Raw genomic sequence first — 15,122 nt, 5'->3', positions numbered from 1 at the left:
AAATGCTTTAATCCATGGTCCTTTTTAATCGATTGTGAAACAAAATCGAAACGACATAATAAAAAGTCAACCGCACCACGAATTCCCAGACAATCTCCCACACCAGCACCAGCGAGGTCTTAAGCTGTGTAATTTCTGTGATCTGACGAGAGCAGGCACATTCAGCTTAGAGTGGCCATTGACATTAAATGCTTTAATCCATAGTCCTTTTTAATCGATTTTGAAACAAAATCTAAACGACATAATAAAAAGTTAACCGCACCATGGATTCCCAGACTGTCTCCCACACTGGTACTAGCGAGGCCTTAAGCTGTGCAACTTCTGCGATCTAACGAGAGTAGGCACATCCAGCTTAGAATGGCCATTGACATTAAATACTTTAATCCATAGTCCTTTTTAATCGATTGTGAAACAAAATCTAAACGACATAATTAAAGGTCAACCGCACCACGGATACCCAGACAGTCTCCCACACTGGTACTAGACAGCCCTTAAGCTGTGTAATTTCTGCGACCTGACGAGAGCAGGCACATTCAGCTTAGAATGGCCATTGACATTAAATGCTTTAATCCATAGTCCTTTTTAATCGATATTGAAACAAAATCTAAACGACATAATAAAAAGTCAAACGCTTCACTGATTCCCAGACAGTCTCCCACACTGGTACTAGCGAGGCCTTAAAGGGAATGTGTTGCCAGAAAAACATGTTTTTTTTTAAAAAATTAAACATTTAGTGTGTGGGTGATTAAACATTGTTCAAATTTTTTTTATTTTTTTCACGAGTCAGGAAATAGTCAGGAAATATTATAAATTAATTCTAATTTATAATACTACCCATTTTTGGTCACTAGATGGAGCTATTCCCAAAATTGCAGCATTGCAACAATGGGTTAAAAGCCCTCGCTCTAGTGAGCTCTCAGCATCCCCCCCTCCTTTATCCTGGCTAGTGCCGGGATAAACGAGGGGTTTGAACGGTGTAACCTCCTACGCTGTGTGTCGCCATTTTTTGAGCTAACACACAGTGTAGTAGGTTTACATACAGTAGTAAACACACACAAACACGAACATACATTGAAATCTCTTACCTGCTCCTGCCGCCGCGGCTCCCTCCGGCCCGTCCGCTCCGTTTGCTGCCGCTGGTCCAAGTGCACAAATCCGGAAGCCGCGACCGGAAGTAGTAATATTACTGTCCGGCCGCGACTTCCGGTCCACAGGAAAATGGCGCCGGACGGCGCCAATTTCGAATTGGACTGTGTGGGAGCGGCGCATGCGCAGTTCCCACACAGACGCCGTACACGGAAGTCAATGGGACGGGAGCCGTTCGCAGTCCCTATGGGACTGTGGCTGCCGTATTCCATGTCTGTATGTGTCGTTAATCGACACAGACAGAAATGGAACAAAAAATGGCAGCCCCCATAGGGAAGAAAAAGTGTAAAAATAAGAAAAAGTAAAACACAAACACACAAATGAATATAAACGTTTTTAATAAAGCACTAACATCTTTAACATATAAAAAAATTATTTGTGATGACACTGTTCCTTTAAGCTGTGTAACTTCTGCGATCTGACGAGACCATGCACAGCAAATCCTTTAATCCATAGTCCTTTTTAATCTATTGTGAAACAAAATCTAAACGACATAATAAAAAGTCAACTGCACCACAGATTCCCAGACAGTCTCCCACACTGGTACTAGCAAGGACTTAAGCTGTGTAACTTCTGCGAACAGATGAGAGCAGGCACATTCAGCTTAGAATGGCCTTTGACTTTAAATGCTTCAATCCATAGTCCTTTTTAATCGATTGTGAAACAAAATCTAAACGACATAATAAGAAGTCAACCGCACCACTGATTCCCAGACAGTCTCCCAAACTGATACTAGAGAGGCCTTAAGCTGTGTAACTTCTGCGATGTGACGAGAGCAGGCACAGTCAGCTTAGAATGGCCATTGACATTAAATGCTTTAACCCCTTCCCGCTCCTGGACGTACTATTAGGTCATGGCAGCTGTATCGTTCGCGCTCCATGACCTTATAGTATGTCTCGGGAGTAACGGCCGTTTCGGCCGTCCTCCCGACACATACAGGAGCTGTGACAACTGCTGTCTCGTACAGCAGCTGTCACAGCTCCTACAGCGGGGACCGATCGCTGTGTCCCCGCTGATTAACCTCTTAAAAGCCGCGTTCTATAGAGATCGCAGCTTTTTAGGGGTTAAACTGCCATCGCCGGCGTGCTACACGACAGCGGCCGGCGATGGTGACTATGGCAACCGGACACCATACAATGGCGTCCGGCTATGCCATAGACGGAAGCCTATTGGGTCCTGACTTAGTCAGTACCCACTATGCTTGCTGTCAGTGAGTAGCTGACAGTTCTAATACACTGCACTACGCATGTAGTGCAGTGTATTGGAATAGCGATCAGGGTCTCCTGCCCTCAAGTCCCCTAGTGGGACAAAGTAATAAAGTGAAAAAAAATGTGTAAAAATAAAAGTATTAAAAGTTAAAATCCCCCATTTTCCCTTATCAGTCATTTATTATTAATAAAAACATATAAACAAACAAATAAACTATACATAATTGGTATCGCCGCGTCCGTAACGGCCTGACCTACAAAATTATTTAGTTATTTATCCCGCACGGTGAACGACGTAAAATAAAATAATAATAAACCGTACCACAATCACAATTGTTTGGTCACTTCACCTCCCAAAAAATGGAACAAAAAGAGATCAAAAAGTCGCAGGTACCTAAAAATGGTACTGAACGAAACTACAGTTCGTTACGCAAAAAATAAGTCCTCGCACGGCTTTATTGATTTAAAAATACAAAAATTTTGGCGCTTAGAATAAGGTAACACAAAAAGTGAATGATTTTTTACAAAACGTATTTTATTGTGCAAACGCCATAAGACATAAAAAAAAACTATAAACAACTGGTATTGCCGTATTTGTATCGCCCCGCAGAATAAAGTGAATATGTCATTTATAGCGCACGGTGAATGCTGTAAAAAAAATAGAATAAAAAAACAATAGTAGAATTGCTGTTTTTTAGTTACCACGCCACCTAATAATAGAATAAAAACTGATCAAAAAGCCGCATGCACCCCAAGAAAACTACAATGTATTCCTCAAGGGGTCTAGTTTCCAAATTGGGGTCACTTTTGGGGGGTTGCCAATGTTTTGGCACCACAAGACCTCTTCAAACCGGACATGGTGCCTAATAAAAAGGAGACCTCATAATCCGCTAGGTGCGCCTTTGCTTCTGAGGCCGGTGCTTCAGTCCATTAACGCACTAGGGCCACATGTGGGATATTTCTCTAAACTGCAGAATCTGGGCAATACGTATTAAGTTGCTTTTCTCTGATAAATCCTTTTGGGTTATAAAAAAAAATGGTATAAAGAGGATTTTCTGACAAAAATAAAAATGTTCATTTCACCTCTACTATGCTCTAAATTTCTGTGAAACACCTAAAGGGTTCATAAACTTTCTAAATGCTGTTGTGAATACTTTGAGGGGTCTAGTTTCTAAAATGGGGTATTTCATAGAGGTTTCTAATATATGGGCCCCTCAAAGCAACTTCAGAACTGAACTGTAACCCAAAAAAATAAATCAATTAGGCAATACTTTGCTTCTTACATTATGCTGATAATGAGCCGTGCCCACCCCGAGATGACCCCAGTTTTGACCGTTTGTATAAACGGAGACCCCTATTAGACCGTTTCAGTGCCCGGTTTTCCCAAGCATACACCTCCGAGAAGTGTATTTCTATTGATGAGTCCCTGGTACGTTTGAAAGGGAGGGTTCAATTCCGGGAGTACCTGCCGGGTAAGAGGGCAAGGTATGGCGTGAAGATGTATAAGCTGTGCGAGAGTGCATCAGGGTATACCTACAGGTTTAGGATATATGAAGAAAAGGCCACCCCCAAACCAAACTGCATCCTGGACTACAATAGGTACATGGGAGGGATGGACTTGTCAGATCAAGCCCTACAGCGCCATTCGGTGTGGTATAAGAAGTTGGCCGGGCACATCATACAGATGGCATTGTACAATGCGTACGTGCTACATCGATGTACAGGCCAGAGGGGAACTTTCCTGGAATTTCAAGAGGTGGTTATCAAGAACCTAATCTTTAGGGACCAAGAAGGGGGCACCCAGTAATTCTGGAAGCAAGGCCACACGCATCGTACCAGTGCAACACTTTCCAGGAGAAGTTCCCCAAACTGGCAAGAAGGGAAAAAGTCAAAAGAGGTTCAAAGTCTGCTATAAGAGGGCGATAAGGGATGACACAATATATCAATGTGACACGTGTCCCGAATAACCAGAGCTCTGTATGAAAGAGTGTTTTAAAATTTATCATACATCCCTTGGTTTATAATTTACCCCAATTTTACTTACCCTGATGCACTCCGCACAACTTATTCCCCCTCGTCTTTCCCCTCTGGGCTCTGCTGTGTGCCCAGGCAGCTGATAACAGCCACATGTAGGGTATTGCCATACCCGGGAGAACCCACATTACAGTTTATGGGGTGTAGGTCTGCGGTCAAAATGCTCACTACACCTCTAGATGAATGCCTTAAGGGTGTAGTTTTTAAAACGGGGTCACTTCTTGCGGGTTTCAACTGTACTGGTACCTCAGGGGCTTCTGCAACATTACTTCGCACTACAAAATCCCCAGTAGGCCAAATGGTGGTCCTTTCCTTCTGAGCCCTCCCATGGGCCCAAACGGCAGTTTATCACCGCAAATGGGATATTGCGGCACTCAGAACAAATTGCGCAACAGAATGGGGTATTTTGTTTCTTGTGAAAATAAGAAATTTTCAGCCAAAACTACATATTATTTGAAAAAAATAATTTTGTTTTCATTCCCAGCCCAATTCAAATAAGTTCTGTGAAAAAACTATGGGGTCTAAATGGTCACATTACCCATAAATGAATACCTTGAGGGATGTAGTATCCAAAACGGGGTCACTTCTGGTGGGTTTCCATTGCTTTGATACCTCTGGGGCTCTGCAAATGCGACACGGCACCCGAAAACCAAACCAGCAAAATCTGCACTCCAAAGAACACACAGTGCTCCTTCATTTCTGAGGCCTCCCATGGGCCCAAACGGCAGTTTATCGCCACAAATGAGGTATTGCTGCACTCAGGAGCAATTGGGCAAAAAAATGTTGCATGGCACCCGCAAACCAATCCAGCAAAATCTGGACTCCAACAAACACATAGCGCTCCTTTCCTTCTGAGCCCTCCCATAGGCCCAAATGGCAGTTTATCACCACAAATGGGGTATTGTCGTACTAAGGACAAATTGGGCAACAAAATGGGGTATTTTGTTCCCTGTGAAAATAAGAAATTATTATCACAAATGACATTTTATTGGAAAAAATGAAATTGTTTTCATTTCACAGCCCAATTCAAATACGTGCTGTGAAAAAACTGTGCGGTCAAAATGGTAACAACAACCATAAATGAATTCCTTGAGGGGTGTAGTTTCCAAAATGGGGTCATTATTGGAGGATTCCTACTGTTTTGGCACCTCAACACCTTTTCAAACCTGGCATGCTGCCTAAAATATATTCTAATAAAAAAGAGGCCTCAAAATGCACTAGGTGCTTCTTTGCTTCTAGGGCTTGTGTTTTATTCCACGAGCGCAGTAGAGCCACATGTGGGACATTTCTAAAAACTGCAGAATCTGGACAATACATATTTAGTAGTGTTTCTCTGGTAAAACCTTCTGTGTTACAGAAAAAAAATTGAATACAATTGAAATTCAGCAAGAAAAATGAAATTTGCAAATTTCACCTCCACTTTGCTTTAAAGGGAATGTGTTGCCAGCAAAACATGTTTTTTTTTTTTTTTTAGTTAAACAATTAGTGTATAGGTGTTTAAACATTGTTCTAATTTATTATTTTTTTTCACGAGTCAGGAAATATTATAAATTGGATTCAATTGGATTCTAATTTATAATATTTCCCATTGCTGGTCACTAGATGGAGCCATTCCCAAAATTGCAGCATTGCATGTGGTAAAGCAACCACATTGCTTTATGCTGCAAATTTGGGTAAAAAGCCCTCACTCTAGTGAGCTCTCAGCATCCCCCCCTCCTTTATCCTGGCTAGTGCCGGGAGAAACGAGGGGTTTGAACGGTCTAACCTCCTACACTGTGTGTCACCATTTTTTGAGCTAACACACAGTGTAGAAGGTTTACATACAGTAGTAAACACACACTGAACACAAACATACATAGAAATCCCTTACCTGCTCCAGTCGCCGCCGCTCCCTCCGGTCCATCCGCTCCGTCTGCTGCCGCTGCTCCATGTGCACAAGTCCGGAAGCCGCGACCGGAAGTAGTAATCTTACTGTCCGGCCGCGACTTCCGGTCCACAGGAAAATGGCGCCGGACGGCGCGCATTTCAAATTGAACTGTGTGGGAGCGGCGCATGCGCCGTTCCCACACAGCGGCGGCGTACATGTTAGTGGATGGAACGGGCCCCGTTCGCAGGCCCTAATCGACACATACAGAAATGGAAAAAAAAATGGCAGCCCCCATAGGGAAGAAAAAGTGTAAAAATAAGAAAAAGTAACACACAAACACACAAATTAATCCAAACGTTTTTAATAAAGCACTAACATCTTTAACATATTAAAAAAAAAATTGTGGTGACACTGTTCCTTTAATTCCTGTGAAATGCCTCAAGGGTTAATAAACTTTCTAAATGCTGTTTTGAATACTTTGAGGGGTTTAGTTCTTAAAATTGGGTGTTTTATCAGAGTTTCTAATACATAGGCCCCTCAAAGCCACTTCAGAACTCAAGAGGTACCTTAAAAAAAAGGCTTTTGAAATTTTCTTAAAAATATGAGAAATTGCTGTGTATGTTCTAAGCCTTGTAACGTCCAAGAAAAATAAAAGAATGTTCAAAAAACAATTCCAATCTAAAGTAGACATATGGGAAATGTGAACTAGTAACTATTTTGGGTGGTATAACCGTCTGTTTTACAAGCAGATGCATTTAAATTCTGAAAAATTCTATTTTTTCTAAATTTTCCCTAAATTTTGCAATTTTTCACCAATAAACACTGAATATATCGACCAAATTTTACCACGAACATGAAGCCCAATGTGTCACGAGAAAACAATCTCAGAATCGCTTGGATAGGTTTAAGCATTCCGACGTTATTACCACATAAAGTGAAATATGTCAGATTTGAAAAATGGGCTCTGAGCCTTAAGGCCAAAACTAGGCTGCGTCCTTAAGGGGTTAATCCATAGTCCTTTTTAATCGATTGTGAAACTAAATCTAAACGACATAATAAAAAGTCAACCGCACCATGGATTCCCAGACAGTCTCCCCCACTGGTACTAGCGAGGCCTTAAGCTGTGCAACTTCTGCGATCTGACGAGAGCAGGCACATTCAGCTTAGAATGGCAATTGACTTTAAATGCTTTAATCCATAGTCCTTTTTAATCGATTGTGAAACAAAATCGAAACTACATAATAGAAAGTCATCCGCACCACTGATTCCCGGACAGTCTCCAACACTGGTACTAGCGAGGCCTTAAGCTGTGTAATTTCTGCGATCTGACGAGAGCAGGCCCATTCAGCTTAGAATGGCCAATGACATTAAAAGCTTTAATCCATAGTCCTTTTTAATCGATTGTGAAACAAAATCTAAGCGACATAATAAAAATTCAACTGCATCACGGATTCCCAGACAGTCTCCCACACTGGTACTAGCGAGGCCTTAAGCAGTGTAACTTCTGCGATCTGACGAGAGCAGGCACATTCAGCTCAGAATGGCCATTGACATTTAATGCTTTAATCCATAGTCCTTTTTATGGTTCAATCTTTTTATTAAAGTTTTTCATATATAACAAGCATGACATTAAGCATATTAATTTCTCAAGCAAGATACTCAATTCGTCATACATAAAGTAAAGTGAAATATATAACAAAAACGCATTGAGAAACATATAAAATAAACACACGTACATACAGATATTCCACAAAGTTGACAGTACAGTGTAGCCTTTAGCATACAATTATGTTCATTGTGCGTATATCTCTAACATTCCTGTCTCAGCCTAAATTAACTCCTCCTCTCTTTCTTCCGTACCAAGTGTCCCTCCGAAACCAGACCTCCCGAAACATTTAAGGATGTTAAGGATTACAGTTAGAATTATTTCTCCATGCGTCCCATACGTTCGAAAAGGGTTGAGGATCAGGCGATCCATATGCCACTATCTTTTCATATAAATATGTATTGTTTATTTCTGAAATCACCTCTTCAATAGGGGGAGTTAAGATGGATTTCCAATATCTGGACAGAACAATTTTAGCTATAACCAAAATCTTACATATCAAAGCTCTGAATCTCAGGGGAACAACATGAAGCTCCAGAAATAACAAAGCTAACTGAGGCGATCCAACGATACTTGTCTTGATAACGTCAGAGATTAGATTGAAAATTAATCGCCAGTACCTCAAAATGCAAGGGCATGTCCACAGAATATGAATTAAAGTACACTTTTGACCACACCCCCTCCAGCACAGGTGAGAAGACATTGGATACATTTTACTTAACCGTTCTGGAGTATAGTACCATCTCAATATAGTCTTCATTGCAGATTCGTAATGTGAACTACAACTTAGAGATTTGTTAATCCATCTAAAAGCTTTGGACCATTCCCCGTTTTCAAAGGTAATACCTAAATCTTTTTCCCATTCCTGGAGCGGTTATGTCTTAACAAAGAGATTCTGTCCCTCAATGAGAGAGTATATATGTTTTAAACCCTTGTTTCGCTGTGAGAACACCTGAAAGATAGATGTATTACCATATATCTCCTCCTGACGTCGAGCTGTCAAGAAATGTTTAATCTGTATATATTTATATCTATCCGCCTCTGTGAGAGCATACATATCAGATAATCTTTCAAAAGGCAAAATTTGGGAATTTACACAGAGTTTAGAGATGTCAGAGATACCCTTTCGGGTCCATGGTGTCATATTCAAATTTGGGATCGCCACTTCCAATAATTCTGTGGGATAAGTGTTTATATCTAAAACGGTATTTGGGAATGAGAGCTCGTGAAATTTTGACCAAATATGTATGGAAGTTTTAGTCAATGGAGAGACGCATGAAGAAATAGGTATCTTCCAATATGAAGCCAACAGCAACAGTTTCAAGTTAAACGGTTGTGCTCCGTAGTTTTCAATTTGTACCCAATGTTTATGGGTGTCCAGTCGCCACCATGACACCAATGGAGATATTAGAGAAGCCATATAATAGTGGTATATGTCCGGTACACCAACCCCCCCTGCTTTCCTGTCTTTAGTTAGCAATGCATATGAAGTTCTAGGTTTACTCCCCGCCCATATAAATTTCGATATAATCTTCTGTATAGAAGCAAAGAATGACCTAGGCACCGCGATTGGGAGAGTTGCGGAATAAGTACAGGAGCTTAGGAAGTAACATCATTTTAAAAGCTGCTATCCTTCCTATCCATGAAATCTCAAATTTGGTAATTCTCTGAGTCTCAAGTTGAATAACATTTAACATTGGTATAAAGACCTTTATGAGATGAAGTCAGGACCACCCCCAGATAATCTATACCATCTGTTTGCCAATCAAAAGAGAACCGACTTTTCATGAAAGAAAGCGAGTGTCCAGGAATATTCATGGGGAGAACCTGTGACTTGGAGGTATTCAATTTATAGTGTGAAATGTATCCGAATTTTGTGATGATTTCTACTGCTGCTTCAAGAGATTCCTCCGGATCTGATAGCGTTAGGATCACATCATCTGCATATAATGAAACGGTATGTTCCCGGTCCCCTATCTTTACCCCTTTAACCAAAGGAGTTTCCCGTAATGCCTGTGCCAGTGGTTCTATTGAAAGGACAAATATCAAGGGAGATAACGGACATCCCTGTCTGGTTCCATTAGAGATGGAGAACGCGTCTGAGAGAGCTCCATTTGTAAAAACCCTGGCTGAGGGTGCAGAGTACAGTGCTGTAATGGCTGTCAATATGTTCCCACTAAATCCCATGTGTTTAAGGACCGAGAACGCGTACATCCAATTAATGCGGTCGAATGCTTTTTCAGCATCCAATGAGACCAGCACCGAAGGTATGCCCTCCGTCTCCAAATAATGTAGAATGTTTAGGATGCACCTTGTATTGTCCGGGGCTTGTCTATTTTTAAGAAATCCGACCTGGTCAGGATTCACCAGATCAGGTATCAGAGGAGCTAACCGAACAGCCAATAATTTAGCATAAATTTTCAGATCTGAATTAAGTAATGATATAGGCCTAAAATTTTGTGGAACATCTGAAGGCTTCCCTGGTTTGGGCAATGTTACTATTAGTGCTTTTTGGTTTTCCCTCGGGAATGAACCCGATTCCATGGCCTTATCAAAAACCCCTTGCAGGTGTGGGGCAAGAATAGATTGGAATACTTTGTAGTAATCATTTGCCAGGCCATCTGGTCCCGGATATTTATGTGTAGGAAGGGAAGCAATAATCCTAGAGATCTCTTCCTTTGTTATGGGAGAATTCAACATCCCTAGTTGGTCTTCAGTTAATTTGCTAAGGTGTAATTTGGTCAAGAATTGTTGAATATCTGCTTCTAGTATTGGGAAGGAAAAAGGATCTGAGCGCAAATCATAAAGCATACTTCAATAGTCCTTGAATCTATTGGCAATGTCATTAGGGCTATATAACTTGCCAGTATCTGTTTTATTTTTTAGATAAGGAATTCTATTTTTAGTGTGCTGCACCTTAATTCGGGAAGCCAAGAGTTTAGTTGCTTTATCGTTCTGGGAATAGTATTTGGCTTTCACCTTTTTTAAATTATGTTGATAGCGAAATAGGAGAGAAGTACGGAGTTTCTGCCTAAGATTCGCAAGGTCAGCTATTTGTGTTGACGTTTGTTGAGCTTTATTAATTACTTCCAGTTGTTTGATATCTTCAAGAATCTTAGAGATCTATTCATTCCTTAATTTTTTGTCCCTATGCCCCAGCTTAATAAATGTTCCCCTTATAAAAGCTTTATGCGCATTCCATAAGATGTATGGGTCAGTTACAGAGTCAACATTAGCCTCGAAATATTCCGTTAAATCGGTCTCAAAGATAGGTCTATATTTCCAGTGATTCAAAATGTACGAATTACTTCTCCATACATATGTCTGTTTGGAATTATACGTCTCCTCTACCGACAATGTGATGGCGGCATGGTCTGACCACGTAATGGTTTCAATCGTGGACGCCTGAGAAACTACCAAACTTTCTTTGTCTACCACAAACATGTCTATTCTTGAATATGTTCTATGTGCTGCCGAGAAATATGAATAATCTCGCTCCGTGGTATGATGCATTCTCCAAACATCATACAACTCCCTCTGCCACAGTACTCTGCCCAGGGACCGAGCATTTCCTCTGGCAGAAGAAGTTGCATCCACCGCAGGGTCCGATACAGTATTAAAATCTCCACAAATGATAAGCCTCCCCTGCTTGACCTTATTCACCCGTCTCAATAGTTTATGAACAAATCTTATTTGGCCTTTATTCGGAGCATATATAGACGCTATTGTGTATATCACATTATTGATGGAGCAGACCAATATGACAAATCTACCCAGGGGGTCAGAGACCTCCGTGATAAGTTGGGAAGCGAGGGAATCTCTCATGGCAATAAGCACCCCTCTAGATTTAGAATGATAGTGTGCGTGAAACACAAATCTGAAATTTGGATGTTTCATCCTAAATGCATCCTTCTGGACAAAATGCGTCTCTTGGGCACATATAACATCACATGATAAGCTTTTAGCTTCAGCCCATAAAGATGCCCTTTTTTGTGGGCTGTTCAGCCCTTTTACATTTAAGGAGAGGATTTTAAGTACCATTATAAAATACAGCGAGTTTGATATATTTTAAAGATGCACCTATCAACAAATGAGCTGCCACATAGCATTGTGTCATCATCATGCTTGGACGTAGTATCATACCTTGTGGAAAAATAGACAAACAATAAAACAGCATAACCATGGATAAACATGTATTTGTGAATGATGCCCTTGTGGGCAGATGAACAAAAAGGTCTAGCATATTAGCTAACCTCAAAACTTCGGGTGTAGAGAACATTGTCCCTGAGTACCGAGTCTGCAGGAAGTAACCACTCCATTCACCCGAGATCACGATTAGGAACCTCAATTCTTGTCCCTTCTCCGCGGTTTAACGGACTGCCATCCATCCGATATAGGTCTCGGAAATTGTCGCTGTGAGGAAGCTGCATTCGTAACTTGTAAGTTCCATTTGCGCAGTAAGGCCACCCCTTCTTCCAGATTTCTAGCAGTGTGGAACTCGTTGTTTCTGGATATAATCAGCCGCACTGGAAATCCCCATTTGTATACAATCTTGTTTTCTCTCAAGACTGAAGTAATCGGATTCAATTGTCGACGAAGCTGAAGCGTTGCCGCTGATAGATCCGTGAATAACAACAGCTTCCGGTAGGGCTCTGGTAGGTTTCCTAGCTTTCTTGTCGCCGCCATTAAATTCTCTTTGGTCTGATAAAAATGGATCCGAGCCAATACATCTCTAGGGACTGATTCTTCCAGATGTCTAGGGCGAGGAACCCTATGGGCTCTATCTATCAGCATATCAGATGGCAAGCACGTGGGAAGAATAATTTGTATAAACGTCTGAATAAACTGCTCCAGCTCTTGGGGGGCTACACTTTCAGGTATACCCCTAAATTTGATGTTGTTTCTCCTTGATCTATCCTCCAGGTCTGCCACCTTGGTACGGAGAAACTGCACCTCTGTATCCAACTGGTAATGGGCATCGATTAAATTATTGTGTGAGCTTGCAAATTCTCCCATCTTAGACTCTACAACATGAACCCTCTGATCCACTTCCTGCACAGCCACATGGAGAGGGTTAATCAAATGGCCAATGTCCGTTTGTAAGGATTGTCTTAATGCTTGTAACATGTGTTTCATGCTGGAATCAGTAAGTGCCATGTCAGATGTAGGGATGCCCTCAAACATATCTGTAGTCTCCAGAACCCTCAGCCCTGGAAGAACATCTTGGCTTACCTCAGTTATGAGGACAGACGGAGGTTGCAGCTGCTGTATGTGGGTCTTCGGGCTAGTGGGGGATGGCGACGTCGGAGCAGAGGAGGAGATCTCCCTGGAATGGCGTCTCAGTTGTAGGTCTGTGTCGGTATCCCTCTCCTCCTCTCTCTCTTGGCTCCGATCGGCTGAAGGAGATAGTACCGGAGGACGAGGAGGCGCTGAAGTGCTGCGTCTCGGCAGGCCTGTTGTAGCGGGTGCTCAGACGGAAAGGAGCCCACGCCTGTGCCTGCGGCCGCGCCATCTTGGCTTCTCTCGGAGGCTGAAGAAAATAAGAAATCCATCAGCTTCTCCGGTTTAGATGTCAACTTCTTCTTCTTGGGCATGTCGGCAACTGTTTTCCACGAACAAACCGCGTCTTTTGAGGTATGTAGCTGTCTCTGTCGTCGCTTTTACAGGGTCTCGGGCACAGAGCTAAACTCTCAAGCAGCCATCTCGGTCAACAGCCAGGCCACGCCCTCCATGGTCCTTTTTAATCGATTGTGAAACAAAATCTAAACGACATAATAGAAAGTCAACCGCACCACGGATTCCTAGCCAGTCTCCCACACAGGTACTAGCGAGGACTTAAGCTGTGTAACTTGACGAGAGCAGGCACATTCAGCTTAGAATGGCCATTGACATTAAATGCTTTAATCCATAGGCCTTTTTAATCGATTGTGAAACAAAATCTAAACAACATAATAAAAAGTCACCCGCACCATGGATTCCCAGACAGTCTCCCACACTGGTACTAGCGAGGCCTTAAACTGTGTAACTTCTGCAACCTGACGAGAGCAGGAACATTCAGCTTAGAAAGGCTGTTGCCATTAAATGCTTTAATCCATAGCCCTGTTTAATCGATTGTGAAACAAAATCTAAACGACATAATAAAAAGTCAACTGCACCACGGATTCCCAGACAGTCTCCCACACTGGTACTAGTGAGGCCTTAAGCTGTGAAACTTCTGTGATCTGACGAGAGCAGGCACATTCAGCTTAGAATGGCCATTAACTTTAAACGCTTTAATCGATAGTCCTTTTTAATCGATTGTGAAACAAAATCTAAACGACATAATAAGAAGTCAACCGCACCACGGATTCCCAGACAGTCTCCCACACTGGTACTAGCGAGGCCTTAAGCTGTGTAACTTGACGAGAGCAGGCACATTCAGCTTAGAATGGCTATTGACATTAAATGCTTTAATCCATAGTCCTTTTTAATCGATTGTGAAACAAAATCTAAACGACATAATAAAAAGTCAACCGCACCACGGATTCCCAGACAGTCTCCCACACTAGTACTAGTGAGGCCTTAAGCTGTGTAACTTCTGCAACCTGACGAGAGCAGGCACATTCAGCTTAGAATGGCCATTGACATTAAATGCTTTAATCCATAGTCCTGTTTAATCGATTGTGAAACAAAATCTAAACGACATAATAAAAAGTCAACTGCACCATGGATTCTCAGACAGTCTCCCACACTGGTACTAGCGAGGCCTTAAAGAGGCTCTGTCACCAGATTTTGCAACCCCTATCTCCTATTGCAGCAGATCGGCGCTGCAATGTAGATTAGAGTAACGTTTTTTTTTTAAAAAAACGAGCATTTTTGGCCAAGTTATGACCATTTTTATATTTATGCAAATGAGGCTTTCTTAAGTACAACTGGGCGTGTTTAAAGTTATGTACAAGTGGGCGTGTATTGTGTATGTACATCTGGGCGTTTTTACTTCTGTTACTAGCTGGGCGTTGTGAATAGAAGTGTATGATGCTGACGAATCAGCATCATCCACTTCTCTTCGTTAACACCCAGCTTCTGGCAGTGCACAGACACACAGCGTGTTCTCGAGAGATCACGCTGTGATGTCACTTCCTGCCCCAGGTCCTGCATCGTGTCGGACGAGCGAGGACACATCGGCACCAGGTGACAGAGGCTACAGTTGATTCTGCAGCAGCATCGGTGTTTGCAGGTAAGTCGATGTAGCCTCTGTCGCCTGGTGCGTTTTTTTAATGCG

At 42.0% G+C, this 15,122-nt stretch overlaps 2 pseudogenes; both read right to left on the bottom strand.

Moving 5' to 3' along the window:
• Positions 1 to 7,502: 7,502 nt before the first annotated feature.
• LOC142710538 (5S ribosomal RNA) lies at positions 7,503 to 7,621 on the bottom strand (annotated as a pseudogene).
• A 6,746-nt stretch (positions 7,622 to 14,367) lies between these two features.
• Positions 14,368 to 14,486, bottom strand: LOC142672985 (5S ribosomal RNA; annotated as a pseudogene).
• Between the last annotated feature and the right edge of the window lie 636 nt (positions 14,487 to 15,122).

This window comes from Rhinoderma darwinii, chromosome 1 (genome assembly GCF_050947455.1).
Source record: "Rhinoderma darwinii isolate aRhiDar2 chromosome 1, aRhiDar2.hap1, whole genome shotgun sequence".
In the NCBI taxonomy this organism is placed as follows: domain Eukaryota; kingdom Metazoa; phylum Chordata; class Amphibia; order Anura; family Rhinodermatidae; genus Rhinoderma; species Rhinoderma darwinii.
The sequence above is the reverse complement of the archived record's forward strand: the minus strand, read 5'-3'. Positions and strand labels throughout refer to the sequence as shown.